Genomic DNA, 19,236 nt, shown 5'->3' on the forward strand with positions numbered 1-19,236 from the left:
CTCTTACACCCCTATCTATGTAAATGCCACCTTCCCTACAAACCTTCCCACTTTGACTAAACTGCAGGAGGTTACTAATGCTTCCTTACCTGCGAAACGGTCTCCGACCATCCCATTCTACCAACATCCTTGTTCCTGTAAACTGCTTCAACCCTCCTAACCTCCCCATTTCCATGAACTCCTGCAGGGCCTATAACTCTGTAACCTCTTGTGGCTCTATGGTCCTCCCTCCCTGTGAAACCACCTCCAGTCCACACAGCCCTCCCAGTTTGGGTCGTCTGCTCCAGGTCAGATCATTGCTGTCTCTGTAACCCTCGACAATCCTAACAACTCTTCCTATTTGTGTCTCTTCATTCAGATCCCATTTCTGCAGCTTTCTGAAACCTCTTTGTGACATTGTGACCCTCCCTATTTAGAACGTAGAACAGTACAGCACGGCACATGCCCAGCGGCCCTCAATGTTGTGCTATCATTTTATCCTACAGACCCTACATTTTACTATCATCCATTTGCCTATCTAAGAATTGCTTAATTGTCCCTAATGTATCAGACTCTGCTCCAACTGTTGGCAGATAATTCCACGCACCCACTTCACGATGTGTAAAGAACCCCCACCTCTGATATCGCCTATAAATATTCCTCCGATCACCTTCACTTTATGTCACCTCGTCATTTCCACTTTTGCAATGGGAAAGGGATCTGGTTATCCTCTCTATCTAAGCCTCACATCATCTCGTTCACCTCTATCAAGTCACCTCTCATCCTTTTTCATTCCAATGAGAATAGCTCTAACTCCCTCAAACCTTCTTCACAAGACTGCCTCCAGTCCATGCAGCATCCTGATAAATCTCCTCTGCACCCTCTCTAAAGCTTCCACATCTTTCTGATAATGAGGCAACAAGAATTGAATGCAACATACTAAGCGTTGTCTAACCAGGGCTCGAAAATCTGCAGCATAACCTCGTAGCGCTTAAACTCAATCCCCCTTCTAATGAAAGCCAACACACCATACGCCTTCTGAACAAGGCTATCAGCTTGAGTAGCAGCTTTGAGGGATCAATGGACATGGACCCCAAGATTCTTGTGTTCCTCCACACTGCCAAAAATTCTGCCTTTCTCCCAGAAAAGGTTTTCTGCGGAATCCTTCAATCTTAAACCCTCTCTATCTTGGTAACTTGTTCCAATTCCTCCAACACTCGTAAGCTGGTAAACTACTTCAAGTCCCGACAATCCTCCTTAGCTCTGTAACCTCCTTTACTAGTATCTTCCCTCAAAATTACTGAAATCTCTATATGCCACAGCAATTACCCTGATATCTGCATAACTCTCCAGAATGGATGTGGACAGCTTCAGGTTCTCAGGCTGGGAGATCTGAGATCAGATGTGAATCTATTTGCCCATTCTGTCTGTTTGCCTGACACTGACCTGGTGCTGCTCTGGTAGAAAGCACTCTCCGTGCATCTGATAACCTCCATATCTATGTTACTGAGCAGAGCTCACCTCATCGAAGCCTTCCTTTGGAAAGTTCTTTATTTTGTCATTATTTTCAAGCAGCAGTTTCGCGTGATGCAGGAATTGGGGAGTTTCCATTTTGAGAGGATGAAACTTTTGTCACTGGAAATTGAGAAGCCTTTAGAAATGAAAACGGCAGTCCAGAGACAGTGATCAATGAAAGGAAAGGCCGATAGATGTCCAGAATATTGGATGAGGAGAGAAATTGAAGTTTCAGTGACGAAAAAGAAGGAAACATATCTCGGGAGAGAGTGTGAATCCTAAGAAGAGTCTAAAGGCAGTAGGAGTATAATTAAACGGAAAATCATGATGGTAAAAAGGGAGCACGAGATAGCTTGGACAAATATTGTTAAGGAGATAAAAACAATAACTGCTGATGCTGGAAACCAAATACTGGATTAGTGGTGCTGGAAGAGCACAGCAGTTCAGGCAGCATCCAACGAGCAGCGAAATCAACGTTTCGGGCAAAAGCCCATCATCAGGAATAAAGGCAGTGAGCCTGAAGCGTGGAGAGATAAGCGAGAGGAGGGTGGGGGTGGGGAGAGAGTAGCATAGAGTACAAGGGGTGAGTTGGGGAGGAGATGAAGGTGATAGGTCAAGGAGGAGAGGGTGGAGTGGATAGGTAGAAAAGGAGATAGGCAGGTCGGACAAGTCCGGACAAGTCAAGGAGACAGTGCTGAGCTGGAAGTTTGAAACTAGGATGAGGTGGGGGAAGGGGAAATGAGGAAGCTGTTGAAGTCCACATTGATGCCCTGGGGTTGAAGTGTTCCGAGGCGGAATATGAGGCATTCATCCTCCAGGCGTCTGGTGGTGAGGGAGTGGCGGCGAAGGAGGCCCAGGACCTCCATGTCCTCGGCAGAGTGGGAGGGGGAGTTGAAATGTTGGGCCACGGGGCGGTTTGGTTGATTGGTGCGGGTGTCTCGGAGATGTTCCCTAAAACACTCTGCTAGGAGGCGCCCAGTCTCCCCAATGTAGAGGAGACCACATCGGGAGCAACGGATACAATAAATGATATTAGTGGATGTGCAGGCAAAACTTTGATGGATGTGGAAGGCTCCTTTAGGGCCTTGGATAGAGGTGAGGGAGGAGATGTAGGTTTTGCAGTTCCTGCATTGGCAGGGGAAATTGCCAGAATGGGAGGGTAGGTCATAGGGTGGTGTGGACCTGACCAGGAAGTCATGGAGGGAATGGTCTTCGCGGAAGGCGGAAAGGGGGGGGGAGGGAAATATATCCCTGGTGGTGGGGTCTTTTTGGAGGTGGCGGAAATGTCGGTGGATGATTTCGTTTAAGCGAAGGTTTGTAGGGTGGAAGGTGAGCACCAGAGGCGTTCTGTCCTTATGGTTGGAGGGGTTGGAGGTTCCCGGAATATGAGGTTGGAAGCTGTGGGTGGGTGATCTCCTGAGGTGATGAGGTTCTGTATGGCCTGGGAGATGATGGTTTGGAGATGGGGGGTGGGGTCATGGTCGAGGGGGCAGTAGAAAGATAAGCCCCCTAGTCTAGAAACACTCCACATGCGTTCGAGACACCAGCCACGCTCTCCACCTCCTCCAAGACTTCCGTTTCCCCGGCCACCAATGCTTCATCTACACCATGGATATCCAATCCCTCTATACCTGCATCCTGTCCTTATGGTTATGAGTGGAGGTGTGGGGTCTGAGGCCGGAGGTGCAGAATGTGGATGAGATGCGTTGGAGGGCATCTTTAACCACGTGGGAAGGGAAATTGCGATCTCTAAAGAAGGAGGCCATCTGGTGTGTTCTATGGTGGAACTGGTCCTCCTGGGAGCAGATACGGCGGCGGCAGAGAGATTGGGAATACGGGATGTCATTTCTGCAAGAGATAGCGTGGGAAGAGGTGTAATCCAGTTAGCTGTGGGAGTTGGTGGGTTTGTAAAAAAAAGTCAGTGTCAAGTCGGTCGTCACCAATGGAGGTGGAGAGATCCAGGAAGTGGAGCGAGGTGTCAGAGATGGTCCAGGTAAATTTAAGGTCAGGGTGGAATGTGTTGGTCAAGTTGATGATTTGCTCAACCTCCTCGCGGGAGCACGAGGTGGCGCCAATGCAGTCATCAATGTAGCGGAGGAAGAGGTGGGGAGTGGTGCCGGTGTAATTACGGAAGATCAACTGTTCTACATAGCCAACAAAGAGACAAGCATAGCTGGGACCCATACGTGTGCCCATGGCTACGCCTTTGGTCTGGGGGAATTGGGAGGATTCAAAGGAGAAATTGTTAAAGGGTGAGGACCAGTTCGGCCAAACGAATGAGGGTACTGTTGGGGAAGTCTGGAGAGCAAAAAACGGAGGGCTTGGAGGCCCTTGTCATGGCGGATGGCGGTGTAGAGGGATTGGATATCCATGGTGAAGATGAGGCGTTGGGGGCCGGGTAAACGGAAGACTTGGAGGAGGTGGAAGGCTTGGGTGGTGTCTAGAACGTATGTGGAGTGTTTCTGGACTAGGGGGGATATCTTCCTACTGCCCCCTCGACAATGACCCCACCCCCCATCTCCAAACCATCATCTCCCAGACCATACAGAACCTCATCACCTCAGGAGATCACCCACCCACAGATTCCAACCTCATAGTACGGGCACCCTGCACTGCCCGGTTCTACCTCCTTCCCACGATCCACAAGCCTGACCACCCTGGCCGACCCATTGTCTCAGCTTGCTCCTGCCCCACTGAACTCATCTCTACCTTCCTTGACACTGTCCTATCCCCTCTAGTCCAGAAACTCCCCACATACGTTCGAGACACCACCCACGCCCTCCACCTCCACCAAGACTTCAGTTTCCCCGGCACCCAACGCCTCATCTTCACCATGGATATCCAATCCCTCTACACCCCCATCCACCATGACCAGGGCTTCCAATCCCTCCGTTTTTTTTCTCTCCAGACGTCCCCATCAGTACCCTTCCACTGACACTCTCATTCGTTTGGCCGAACTGGTCCTCACCCTGAACAATTTCTCCTTTTAATCCTCCCACTTCCTCCAGACCAAAGGCGTAGCCATGGGCACACGTATGGGCCCCAGAAATGCCTGTCTCTTTGTTGGCTACGTAGAACAGTTGATCTTCCGTTATTACACTGGCACCACTCCCCACCTCTTCCTCTGCTACAATGATGACTGCATTGGCGCCACCTCGTGCTCCCGCGAGGAGGTTGAGCAATTCATCAACTTGACCAACACATTCCACCCTGACCTTAAATTTACCTGGACCATCTCTGACACCTCGCTCCACTTCCTGGACCTCTCCATCTCCATTAGTGACGACCGACTTAACACTGACTTTTTTTACAAACCCACCGACTCCCACAGCTACCTTGATTACATCTCTTCCCACCCTATCTCTTGCAAAAATGCCATCCTGTATTCCCAATGTCTTCGCCTCCGCCGTATCTGCTCCCAGGAGGACCAGTTCCACCATAGAACACACCAGATGTCCTCCTTCTTTAGACACTGCAATTTCCCTTTCCACGTGGTTAAAAAAGAACTCCAATGCAACTCGTCCACATTCCGCACCTCCGCCCTCAGACCCCACCCTTCCAAACGTGACAAGGACAGAACGCCCCTGGTGCTCACCTTCCACCCTACAAAACTTCGCATAAACCTAATCATCCACCGACATTTCCGCCACCTCCAAAAAGACCACACCACCAGGGATATATTTCCCTCCCCACCCCTTTCTGCCTTCCGCAAAGACCTATCCCTCCATGACTACCTGATAAGGTCCACACCCCCCTACGACCCACCCTCCCATTCTTGCTCTTTCCCCTGCCATCGCAGGAACTGTGAAACCTGTGCCCACACCTCCTCCCTCACCTCTATCCAAGGCCCTAAAGGAGCCTTCCACATCCATCAAAGTTTTACCTGCACATCCACTGATATCATTTATTGTATCCGTTGCTCCCGATGTGGTCTCCTCTACATTGGGGAGACTGGGCGCCTCCTAGCAGAGCGCTTTAGGGAACATCTCCGAGACACACACACCAATCAACCAAACCGCCCCGTGGCCCAACATTTCAACTCCCCTCGCACTCTGCCGAGGACATGAAGGTCCTGGGCCTCCTTCACCGCCGCTCCCTCACCACCGGACGGCTGGAGGAAGAACGCCTCATCTTCCGCCTCAGAACACTTCAACCCCAGGGCATCAATGTGGACTTCAACAGCTTCCTCATTTCCCCTTCCCCCACCTCATCCTAGTATCAAACTTCCAGCTCAGCACTGTCTCCTTGACTTGTCCGGACTTGTCTGACCTGCCTATCTCCTTTTCCACCTATCCACTCCACCCTCTCGTCCTTGACCTATCACCTTCATCTCCTCCCCCACTCACCCATTTTACCCTATGCTACTCTCTCCCCACCCCCACCCTCCTCTCGCTTATCTCTCCACGCTTCAGTCTCACTGCCTTTATTCCTGATGAGGGCTTTTGCCCGAAACGTCGATTTCGCTGGTCGTTGGATGCTGCCTGAACTGCTGTGCTCTTCCAGCACCACTGATCAAATATTGTTAAGGACAAACCAAAGGGTTTTTATAAAAACATAAAAGACAAAATGGTAACTAGCGAGAGAATAAGCCCCCTTGAAGATCATCAAGGCAGTCTGCACCTGGAGCTGCAGGAGATGGGGGAGATAGTAAACAAATATTTTATATCGATGTTTACTGTGCAGAGGACATGGAATATATGGAATGTAGGGAAATTGATGGTGTCAACTTGCAAAATGTCCATATTACAGAGGAGGAGGTGTTGGATGTTCTGAAATGCGTAAAGGTGGATAAATCCCCAGGACTTTATCAGGTCATAGAATCATGGACATATGCAGCATGGAAAAACACCATTCAGTCCAACCTGTCCTTGCCGTCAAGATATCCCAATCGAATGTAATCCCACCTGCCAGCACCCGGCCCTTATCCATCCAAACCCTTCCAATTCATATACCCATCAAAATGCCTCTTAAATGTTGCAATTGGAACAGCCTCCACCACTTCCTCTGGCAGCTCATTCCTACACGTACCACCCTCTGTGTGAAAAAGTTGCCCCTTCGGTCTCTTTTAAATTTTTCCCCTCTCACCCTAAACCCATACCCTCTCGTTCTGGACTCCCCGACCCCAGGGAAAACACGTTGTCTATTTATCCTGTCCATGACCCTCATTATTTTGTAAAATTCTATGTGGTCACCCCTCAGCATCCGACGCTCCAGGGAAACCAGCCCCAGACTTTTCTGACTCTCCCGATAGTTCAAATTCTCCAACCGTGTCAACATCCTTGTAAATCTTTTTTGCACTCTTTCACAACATCTTTCTGATCGGAAGAATACAAGAATTGCATGCAATATTCCAACAGTGGCCTAACGAATGTCCATTAGAGCAGTAACATGACTTCCCCACTCCTATACTCAATACTCTGACCAATAAAGGAATGCTTACCAAACTCCTTCTTCACGATCATATCTACCTGTGAATCGACTTTCGAAGAGCTATGAACCTGCACTCCAAGGTCTCTTAATTCAGGAACACTCCCTAGCGCCTAACCAGGACCTGATCAGGTGTTCCCTAGAACTCTGTGGGAAGCTAGGGAAGTTATTGCTGTGCCCCGTACCGAAATATTTGTATCATCGAGAGTCACAGGTGACGTACCAGAAGACTGGAGGTTGGCTAACGTGGTGCCACTATTTTAGCAAGATGGTCAGGAAAAGCCAGGGAACGACAGACCCGTTCGCCTGACGTCAGTGGTGGGCAAGTTGAAGGAGGGAATCATGAGGGACAGGATTTGCATGTGTTTAGAAAGTCAGTGTCTACTTAGGGATAGTCAGAATTGCTTTGTGCATGGGAAATTATGTCTCAAGAAATTTATTATGGCTTTGAGGAATTAACAAACAGGATTGATGAGGGCAGAGTGGTCAGTGTGAGCAATATGGACTTCAATAAGGTGTTCGAAAAGTTTCCACATGGGAGGTTGGTGAGCAAGGTTAAATCTCATGGAATACAGAGAAAACCAGCCATTTGGATACACAACTGGCTCAAAGCTAGAAGACAGAGTCTGGTGGTGGAGGGTTGTTTTTCAGACAGGAGGCCTGTACCCAGTGGAGTGCCACAAGATCGGTGGTGGATCCACTATTTTTGTTATTTATAAAAATGATTTGGATGTGAACATAGGAGGTGTAGTTAGTAAGTTTGCAGATGACACCAAAATTGGAGGTGTTGTGGATAGCGAAGAAAGTTACCTCAGATTACAACGGGATCTGGATCAGATGGATCAATGGGCTGAGGTGTGGCAGATGGAGTTTAATTTAGATAAATGTGAGGTGCTGCATTTTGGGAAAGAAAATCTCAGCAGGACTTACAACTTAATGGTATGTTTCTAGGGAGTGTTGCTGAACAAAGAACCTTTGGAATGCAGGGTCATAGCTCCTTCAAAGTGGAGTTGCAGGCAGATAAGATGGTGAAGGAGGTGTTTGGTATGCTTGCGTTTACTCATCAAAGCATTGAGTAGAGGAGTTAGGAGGTCATGTTCTTGCTGTACAGGACATTGGATAAACCACTTTTGGAATATTGCATGCAATTCTTGTCTCCTCTCTATCGGAAGAATGTTGTTTAAATAGAAAGCATTCAGAAAAGATTGACAGGGATGTTGCCAGGATTGGAAGATATGAGATACAGGGAGACTGGGCTGGTGCTATTTGAGGCTGAGGGGAGACCATATAGAGGTTAATAAGAGAAGTATGGATAGGTGTAACAGAAAAGGTCTTTACCCTGAAGTAGTGGAGCCCAAAACCGGACAGCCTAGGTTAGGGGTGAGAGGGGAAAGATATAAAAGGAACCTAAGGGATAACTTTTACAGGCAGAGGGTGATGTGTGTATGGAATGAACTGCTAGAGGAAGTGGTGGAGGCTGGTACAATTATTGCAATTAAAAGGTATCTGATTGGGTATAGTAACAGGAAGGATTGGGAGGGATTTTGGCCAAGTGCTGGCAAATAAAACGAGATTGTTAGGAGATGTTAGTGACGTGGCTAAGTCTGACCGAAGGCTCTGTTTCTGTGCGATACATCTCTATGACTGTAAATGTTTTCCACTGTCCATTATAGCCACACATTTCACTGTTTCTCCTGTTTATCTTGGTCAGTTCTCTCAAGCACATGTAAATAGGTTTGGTTCTGATTGCAGGGTGTGTTTTATTGTCATTTTAAAAAGCCATCATCTCACTGAATTCCACTATACTACAATTTCCCAGAGGATATCTCAGTGTGAAATTATTCCTTCACTCAGCGTCATCACCCAATGGTCGACCTGAGATAGTCACGTCCCTGGCCAATTGCACAATTTGTTATTGAAAGAAATACTGACAAAAACATTCCAAGATGAGTTTGGAGAATATCACTTTTGACAAAGACTGAAGTCTCCCAAAATTATCGTAGTGCCTTTGCATTATACAGGAATTCATTTGAATGTGTAACAGGATTGAGCAATGAAACGTTGTCAGGCTGCCTGAAAAAAATCTCTTGCCTGTGATTTTGACACGTATTGCCCAGAATTTGCATTCAGCTGCATCATCTGAGGCCAAATGCTTTCTCTGTAATGCCTTTGTTACCCATTACTGTCAGGGTTACCCATCCTGCATTCCCTGAGACCCCTCAAGGATGGGTACAATTGAATATTTATGTTCCACCTTTTGTTTCTCCTGTGACCACATCTTTCTGGTGACTAAATATTATTTATCTCGGTGTCACAAGTCTATTACCTTATTGCAGAGACTTTGTCCATTCCAAAGAAAGAACATTGTAATTGACTTTTTCCAAGAATTTCTTGTCATACAGTTTTAGTTTTAGTACAGTTTTAGTTAAACTCTGTCCCTTCCTTTTCCTTTCTGCTTGTTTTCAGCCACATTCCATGCTGATCCGATGCTTCACCCATTTCTATTTGGATTTTGAAACCTCGGTTCATCTGAACCCTGTCCCTGCCTCCTCTCTATGAGTTTAAAGCCCTGTCCGTATACCTACCGACATGACTGGCCAGGACACTGCTCCCAGCAGAGTTGTTTTTAATTCACTCGTGGGATGTTGCCCTCTCTGACTGGCCAGCGTGCATTCCCCACCCCGAGCTGCCCTTGAGCTGAATGGCTTGCTGGATCATTTCAGGGGGCTGTTGAGAGTCAACCTCCTTGCTCTGCGTCTGGAGTTACATGTAGGCCAGTCCTGCTGTCGAATACAGATTTTCTTCCTTAAACGATATGAAGCAGTTAGATTGTTATAGATGACACCAGCATTAAATTCTGGATGAACAGTCTAGTGAGAATAACACGAGGCCATCACCTCTCCCACTCCTACTGCACCATGAATCAAAAGCCTTTCATCATGCCCATTGCTTGATCCTGAAATTATTCCTGCACTCAGTATCTCTCCATTTGGTATCTCTCACTGTGTGGGTCTAATTGCAGCCTCTGTCAATGTCTCTCACCCTTGCAGCTACTCCAGATCCTGAGCCAACAGAATACTCCACTCCAGAGAGACGCAGCAGCGCAGGTCAGGGGTGGAGTCTCGGATTTTCCAGATCTCTGTGGCACTCAGTACCATTCTCCCTGTGTAACCCTCACTGCATCATTCTAATTCCCCATTCTGTCTATTTCTCTGCCTCCTGTAGGTACTCAGGAAGCTCCTGACCCAATAGACTTCCCAACTGCTGGGTGTCTCAGCCATCACCACACTGAAGATGGTTGTTCAACCAGAGAGACAAAGGGCAGGGAGATCTGGAGTCCTCAATAAATCCTGCAGTCAGGTAAGATGATTCACAGGGAACAGAGCAGAGAGCATATAAATAGCTCGAAGCATTGGCCCTCAAGACATGACGTAGACAGAGTGCTGAAGGGTGAACACAGAGCATAATGCTCCCAGGCTCAATCCCCACCCTTTGTGAGAGGATTACTTTCATCTCTGCTGTACTGAGCCTGTCTGAGACAGCGCCTGCAGTGTCACAGTTATCAATCCAGGCCTATTCTGCCTTAGTGATCATCAGGACAATGGAGGGGAAAGCAGGCCGACCACAAGAAGGTGCTATTGAAGCCTGGGATCTTTCTGTTCTCTATTTACACTCCAACATTCTGTATTGTCTCATCATAGAGTCATACAGCAAGGAAACAGACCCTTCAGTCCAACTCATCTGAGTTAGTGCCATGAATGCTTTTAACTCTGAGAACAGTTTCTATCTCTGTAACCTCACCCCCTTGCTCCAATTCCTCTGCAAATTTAAAACTTACTTCAGTGCTGACTATCTCCCTGTCACTGTAAAATGCTCCAGACTGGATGACATGCCCAATCTCAGGAATCTCCTCCTCCATCATTACAGTAATCTCTCTTTCTGTCATCTTTCACAATACCTCCAGCCCACCCTGTCTCTGTAACATCCTCCAGCCTCGACTATTTGTGTGCACTCCTCCAGCCCCTACAGTACATGATATCACTGTTACCTTCAATTCCTATAACATTCCTGCCTCCCATCCTACACCAACACAGGACTTCTAATCATCCACCATCCTTCCAGATCTCCCTATCTGTGTAAATACCTCCAGTCCCTACACACTTTCCTGTCTGTGTAACCTGCTCCTATCCCGGCAGCCCTCCCAATGTACAGTGTCTTGAAGCCACAATAACCCTCCCAATGTCTGAAATCTCCTCTATCGCTGTGACCTTCTCCCGTCACGATACTGCTCCATAACTCTACCCCTGTCGTCACTAACAGCCTTCCTATTTCTTTAACCACGTGATCAGTAAATCCATCCCCTTTGTTGCTGTGTCCAAGCCCAGTCCCGACAGCTCTCGCTTTCTGTAACCTCTTTCAGTCTGAAGAACCATCTAGTGTCTACATCAGTCTGTATTACTGACTTTATCCAATCGCAAAAACCATTATCACAAACCTCACTATCGCAGTAAATTCTTCCAGTTCCTCCCTATCTCTATATAACATCCTTTCTTACTACTCATTCCTGATGAAGGTCTCTGGCCCAAAACGTCTATGTTCCTGATCCTCGGATGCTGGAAAAGCATAGTGGATCAGAAAGCAACACACTCTTGATTCTGATTTCCAGCATCTGCAGAGCTGACCTTCTCCTGGTGGGGCAGAATGGCCTACAACTGCCCCTATTTCCTATGTTTCTGTGTAGCACTCCTTGGCTCTGTATCTCTGTCAGTCCCCACTATCCCCAATAACTGTGTAAACTACACAATCACTGAAATTGTTCTCAGACCATGGCATACTCCCCATCTGTCCAATCTCTTCCAGGCTCACCAACCCTCCCAATCCGATTGCTCCTGCAGCCCGATAACCCCGCCTATCTTTGTAACTTCCTTGATCCGCTGGAACACTCCCTATCTCGGGAACATCATATCCGATAGCATCCCTCCGTTTCTGTGTTCATTCAATTACTATGGCAGCGCCTACCTCTGCGACGTTATCCCACACACTGAATCCACTTCCAACATTGAAACCTTCACTGTTTCTGTTACCTTCGCATGCAACCACAGACCTCCCTGTCGGTATGAACTTCTGACGTTCATCAGTCCACCATGTCTCTGCAATCTACACCAGCCTCCAGAGCCCTCCTTAAATCTGTCACCTGTTCCGGCAGCTATATCACTCCCCGTCTGTCAGGCCAACTCTGTAACTGCTGCAGCTGCTATATCATTCCCCACGTGTCAGGCCTACTGTGTAACTGCTCCTGCAGTTATATCACTCCCCATCTGTCAACCCTACTCTGTCTCTTCTCCAGTAGCTCTGTCACTCCCCATCTGCCAGGTCTACTCTGTAACTGCTCTGGCCGCTATTTCACTAGCCATCTGTCAGGCTCACTCTGTAACTGCTCCAGCAGCTCTATCACTCCCTATCTGCCAAGACTACTCTGTAACTTCTTCAATAGCGATATCACTCCCCGTCTCCCCAACTTTGTAACTGCACAAGTGATATTACTCCCGATCCAGCAAGCCTCCTCTGTAACTACTCCAGCAGCTATATCACTCCCCATCTGTCAGACCTGCTCTGTTACTGCTCCGATAGCTATAACACCCCCCTTCTGTCAGACTTACCGTGTAACTACTCCAGCATTTATAACACTCCCCATCTGTCAGGCATACTACAGTCCTCACAGACTGTGGAGGCCATTGTCTCAATAACCTGCCCCAGGCCCTGAAAGTCTCTCTGTACTCAGAGTACTTGTCCAACCACGGCAACAATCCACATCTGTTTTTGCCCCTCTTCTCCCTCCAGCACCTCAAACACTCTCTCTTTGTCTGACTTGGCAACTCTCCCTTTGCGTTCGTTATTTCTGTCCCAAAAATCTCCCTGTATCTGTAACTCTCTCTCTCTCTCTATAATATATATATATAACCTACCCTGTCAAAGTACGCTCCTCCAGTATCTCCATCCACCTACTCACCTCCATCATCTTCTCCTGTTCTGGCCCCTCCCGTCTGTGTAAACATCACCGTCCCCTACAACCCTCCCTACAGCAGGAACCTCCTCCAGTTTGTGCAATGCTCTCTATCTGTGTTAGTGTCTCCAGGCCTTATTGCTGTTCCTGTGTCTGTAAGCTCTGCCATACTCTCCAGCCTTCCCATTGATGTAACCTCCAGAACCTCAGCATCTGATATCATTCACTGCAGCCTTCCGTATCTCTGTTAGTGCCTCAATTCTAAACGAATCTCTTAGTCTCTTTAAATAGCACCATTCCATAAAATACTCCCTGTCTGCGTAAACTACCCCCATCCTGCACTGTCGAAGCCTCACTGTACTTTTGATCACCTGTAGTCCCATCGGATCTCCCTGTAACTTCCCTGATTCCATTGAATACAGCTCATCTCATGTTATAACTCCTAATACTCATATGTTACTCCCCATCTCTGTGATATTCTTCAATTCCTGCAATTCTTATTCTTTTTCTCATGATCTTCCAATCCCCCTGATCGATATAAGGTTATTGATCTCTTGCAGCATGTTTAATACCTGAAGCAGCTTCCACTCCCTCAATGCATCCTGTCGCTGCAACCTCCTCAAATACTACAGCTTTGTAACTGTCTTTGTAATATTTTCCAACATCTACAACCCTCTCCATTTCTGCAATCTCCTCGATAACATCACTCCACATCTCTATGTAATGGATGGGAATGCTGAAAACCTGTTTTCACAGCCCTCACTAACTCTCTGAACTCCTGCAGCCTTACAATCCTTAGTATATGTGGCTCCTCTAATCCTTATAATTTTCCCTGGCTCTGAAATGATCCAGCCCGTTCGAATCTTCCTAACTCAGTAAACGCCTGCACAGCCAACGAACATCCTTATCAGTGTATTGCCGAGTGCCTACATCTCTCCCTACAGCTCCTAATACCACCCTCCCTATCTTTGTAACTCCTTCAGGACTGATAACCCTGTACCTCTATATGACATTTTTCATCCCAACAACCTGTCTGATCTCTAACCACCAACAGTGACCTCAAACCACCCTAACTCTGTAACATCCTCCAGTCCCTACAACCCTGCTTTTCTCTGTAAGCTTCCCGAGTGCCTACATTCGCCTTTATCTCCGGTTACAGATCCTTTCACAGGGAATCAATGTGTCAGTACAGATCCTGTAAGAAGACCAAAGAATCTTCGATGTATCAGTAAATTTGCCTAATTTTCTAAATTCTCATGAGTTCAAATTCAACCTTCTCCACCTTTTCTCACCAATATCCCTCCATTGTGATGGACAGTCTGTCAAACATTCTCTGGACTGCCTCCAATGCAAGAACATTTCCCTCTAGATAGGGGACCACATCTGTTCACATTATTTTCATTGTGAGCTGACTGGAACCCTCTAAATCTATTACAAGCCTTCCCTATTGTTATTCTCCATTCCCTTTGGAGTCAACCTCAGCATTCCATTTACCCTTTCTATGACCTGCTGACACCTGTAAACCACTGTTCTGAGATTTATAGACAAGAATTTCCAAGTTACTTTGTTATGTAACTTTCTGCCGTCTATCTGAAACCAAGAGGTGACGGTAATCATCAGGAAAGTGTCGGAATGTATGGTAAACGATATGGCAGAAATGATAACCGCACAATCCAAAAGTAAATGAATAAGCACGTCCCCTAAGCAGCGCGATGGCTCAGTGGTTAGCACTGCTGCCTCACAGCAACAGGAATCAGGCTTCGATTCCAGCCTCAGGCGATTGGCAGTGTGGAGATCTCCCTGTGTCTTTGTGGGTTTCCTCCAGGTATTCCTGCTTCCTCGCACAGTCCAAAGACGTGCAGGTTAGGAGAGTGGCCATGGAACGTTGTCTACACTGTCGGGTTTCTGTGATCAGATATAGAAGTAGGCTACTTGGACCATTGAGTCTATTCCACTATTCGATTATGTTGGGATTGTTTCTCTTACCTAGTCCCTGTAACCCTTTATCCCCACACTCATTAAGAACCTATCTATCAGGCGAAAGTGAGGGCTGCAGATGCTGGAGGTTAGACTTCAGAGTGTGGTGCTGGAAAAGGACAGCAGGTCAGGCAGCATCCGAGGAGCAGGAGAATCAACGTTTCGGGCAAAAGCCCTTCATCAGTCCTTTCCTGATGAAGGGCTTTTGCCAGAAATGTCGATTCTCCTGTTCCTAGGATGCTGCCTGACATGCTGTTCTTTTCCAGCGCAACACCACTGGCAAAAACCTATCTATCTCTGAGTTAATACACGGAATTACTTCTGATCCATAGCCCCCCCGTAGGCAGTGAGCTCCCCAGATTATCGCCCTCTGGCTGAATAAATTGTTCCACATCTCCATTCTAAAGGGGCATCCCTTCACTCTGAAGCTCTCTCTTTGTGCCCGAGTCTCTCCGAATCATGGAACCATCTTCCCCACGCCCACTCTATCCAGGTCCCTCAGTATTCTGTACGTTTGAATCAGAGTCTGCCAACGCTGCCTAAACTTAATCGAGTGTAGACCTAGAATCTCCTCATGTGACAAGCATTTCTCTTCAGGATCTTTCTGGGAAATCTGTTTCCCGTACCCCCTCACATCATTTGTCCAGTCTGTTAATGTCCAGCATGTTCAGTGTGGTCCCAACGTTTACCCCGTGGAACTCCACTTGTCACTGGCTGACTCCTTGAGATCCGTTCTCTGTCTTCTGACAGTGCCAAGTATGTTGTTCTGAAAGCGAGGTGTCATTTCATAATCACTGCTGGCTTTGTTTTCCTGTCTGGCTATAGACAGCAGAGTAGATAAAAGGGAGGAATGGTTTATTGGGAATTTCAGAAACCTTTTAACAAGGTCCAACTGAAGAGGTGGATAAGCAATATTGGCACATGTGGGATTGGAAAGAATCTACTGGCATTGATTGGGAATTCTTTAACGGACAGAAAGTTAAGTGGAAGAAAATGGATTAGTGCTTGACATACAACTAATTTCAAATGGATTTGATGTATTTGATAGTCGGACAAAATCTACTGTTGGGAATGTGGGTTGTATGGAGGAAGCAAAGAGAACATGAACAGTCTGTGAATTTCCCCTTTTTAAAATTCAATGATGTACTGAGGTCATAACTTGCTTAGCCATCACTACCTTCCCATCTGTAATTCCCTGGTGAAGGTGGTGATCAGCTGTCTTCCTGACCCATTGCTGTCCTTTGGTTGTAAGGACAGACACATTGCTGGGAGGATGCATGGTGACTTGGAGGGCACCTTGGAAATTCTGGTGTTCCCGTGCACCTGTAGCTCCTCTCCTTCCAGGGAATAGTGGTTCCGGGTTTGTGAAGGGCTGCTGAAAGCGTCTTCCTGAGTGACCTCAGTGCTGCTTGTTGATTTTTCTACAAATTCCTTCCTTCATACATTCACGGACATGTGCATTGTTGGCTGAGTCAGCATTTTTTAAATTGATTTTGTGTTGTCCCTGAGAAGATGGTGGTGAGCTGCCTTCTTGAGTGACTGCACCAGCCGTTGGAACTGTTGTTGTCTGTATACCCTCCAGCAGACGCTACAACACTCCTCATGTCTGTAACATACCCCACATGTGCCACTGTAACTGCGTACAGACAATACATTTCTCCCTTTATAGGTGACAACTCTTATAGTTCCTCACAATAGTTCCTCTTATCGTTCCCCTGCAGGGTACAGCAGGGATCCGTGCTGGGACCGCAGCTTTTTACAATCTATGTTAATGATATAGAAGATGGTATCAGCAATAACATCAGCAGATTTGCTGATGATACAAAGCTGGCTGGCACGGTGAAATGTGATGAGGATGTTAGGAGAATACAGGGTGACCTGGACAAGTTAGGTGAGTGGGCAGATGCATGGCAGATGCAGTTCAATGTGGATAAATGTATGGTTATCCACTTTGGTGGCAAGAACAGGAAGGCAGATTACTACCTCAATTGAAACAATTTAGGTAAAGGGGCAGTTCAGAGAGATCTGGGTGTTCTTGTACACCAGTCAATGAAGGGAAGCATGCAGGCACAGCAGGTAGTGAAGAAGGCTGGCCTTCATAACAAGAGGAATTGATCATAGAAGCAAAGAGGTGCTTCTGCAGCTGTACAGGGCCCTGGTGAGACCACACTTGGAGTACTCCGAGCAGTTCTGGTCTCCAGATTTGAGGAAAGACATTCTGGCTATTGAGGGAGTGCAGCGTAGGTTCACGAGGTCAATTCCTGGAATGGCTGGATTACCTTACACTGAAAGACTGAAGTGACTGGGCTTGTATACCCTTGAGATTAGAAGACTGAGAGGGGATCTAATTGAGACATATCAGAATATGACAGGATTGGACACTCTGTCAGCAGGAAACATGTTTCCACTGATGGATGAGTGCCAAACCAGAGGACACAGCTTAAAAATATGGGGTAGACAATTTAGGACATAGATGAGGGGAAACCTCTTCACCCAGAGAGCGGTGGTTGTGTGGAATGCTCTGCCCTAGAGGGCAGTAGAGGCCTAGTCTCTGGATTCATTTAAGAAAGAGTTGGATAGACCTCTCGAAGATAGTGGAATCGAGGGTTATGGAGATAAGGCAGGAAGAGGATACTGATAAGGAATGATCACCCAGGATCATATTGAATGGCAGTGCAGGCTCGAAGGGCTGAATGGCCTACTCCTGCACCTATTGTCTAATATCTCACCTCCTCCATTCCCATCTGTGCTGTTGATCTTGCAAATTGTTTTTATTCCTGTTTAACCTTCTGATCAGCATTCATCTCCTCCTTTTTAAATTTGTAAACTCTCAGTATTCTGTATCCCTCTATATCACTGTTACAAATTACAACAGAGGTTCCCCTCCTTAAATCTCTATGAAGTACAGTGGCTGAATGTGTTTAATTCACACTTTGCACCCTCCTTATCCACCTCACCTCGTCCGCCCATACAATCCCACCATTTCGGACTGCTAACATTCTCTGCACCTCCTCATATCCTTAGGGTCCTTGAATACCACCAGTGCTCCAATGATCTATATCTCCCCAGTTATTATAAGTCTTCTAATTCTGTAACATCCAACAGTGTCCAGTACCTTACACCGCTCCCTGGCTGTCAATTTGCATTCGTTGAAGTCTTTCTATCTCTCTAAGCAGTTCACAAAAAAACCTTTAGACTCGACAAAGCTCCGTCAAAAACGAACCACCAACTCTCTATTTCCTTTGCCTTATTCAGTTCCTGCAAATCTCCCTGTATCTTCCAGAACCTGCTTTAGGCATTGCACGTCTGCCTACTTCTCCAGATAGCCTGTTCCATCCCCTAAAGCTCGCTCAATTATTATAATACCCTCTGACCCTTCTAATGCTCCTCTTTTTCACGTCTTCCAGGCACAACGGCAATCCTGTGAGGGAGCAGTGCAGAATGGGATATTATAAATCTCAGCTCAGGCTTGAGGAGTACAATTACCTGGGAGTCACAAAGGGAGAGAACGTGAGAGCGAGCGACACAGAGCGGGAGAATATAAATCAGCAGTGAGGATTGAGGTAGACTGGGACTTGGAGTTGGAGAAACAGCAGAGCAGGAGGCTGAAAATCAGCACGGAGTCATAGAGAGAGTGACCGTGTGATGGAGCAATTTTGAGCAGGAGCTTTGAGGCTCACTCACACCTGGGAGTTAGAGGCACCAAAGTGCGAGGAAATAAATCAGCAATGACGATCGAGGCCTAGTCATACTGGGAGTCACAGAGACAGTGACGCTTTGAGGGAGCAGAGTGGAGTGGGAGCTGGTGGATTACACGTACCTGGGAGTCACAGAGATGGTGACCCTATGAGGACTTCACAGAAGAAAATGAAAGTTCATTTGCTGATAATACACCGTTACTTGCTGTAACTTGCTGCAAAATGGCATTTTTTTCATGGAATTAGGGCTGAAGGCTGAAATATCGGTAATAATTGAAAGTCTGAATCAGTATCATAAAGAATCTCAGTCAGCTACAGACCGATAAGCGAATGCATGTGAAACGTATGCCTCTGATGTTAACAGTATCCAACGTAATTCATTCAGTAAGACTAAACACGTTTCAGCTTATGTTCTGGTATTGCAGTTTGGCCGAATGGGAAACGTTTTCTGTTACATTGGGAAGTCATAGGCCCTGCTGGTGTTCGAGATGAACACCGGGTCCCGCAGCTCTGTTTATGCGAGACTAGAGATTATGCGAGACATCCATGACGCTGAGAGTTAGATGGATAACACATACAGGGAGGGGATCACACTGCTGTCATAACGGCCTGTACGAAGGAAGGGAATGGGTTTTC

This window comes from Chiloscyllium punctatum, chromosome 4, assembly GCF_047496795.1.
Source record: "Chiloscyllium punctatum isolate Juve2018m chromosome 4, sChiPun1.3, whole genome shotgun sequence".
Classification (NCBI taxonomy): domain Eukaryota; kingdom Metazoa; phylum Chordata; class Chondrichthyes; order Orectolobiformes; family Hemiscylliidae; genus Chiloscyllium; species Chiloscyllium punctatum.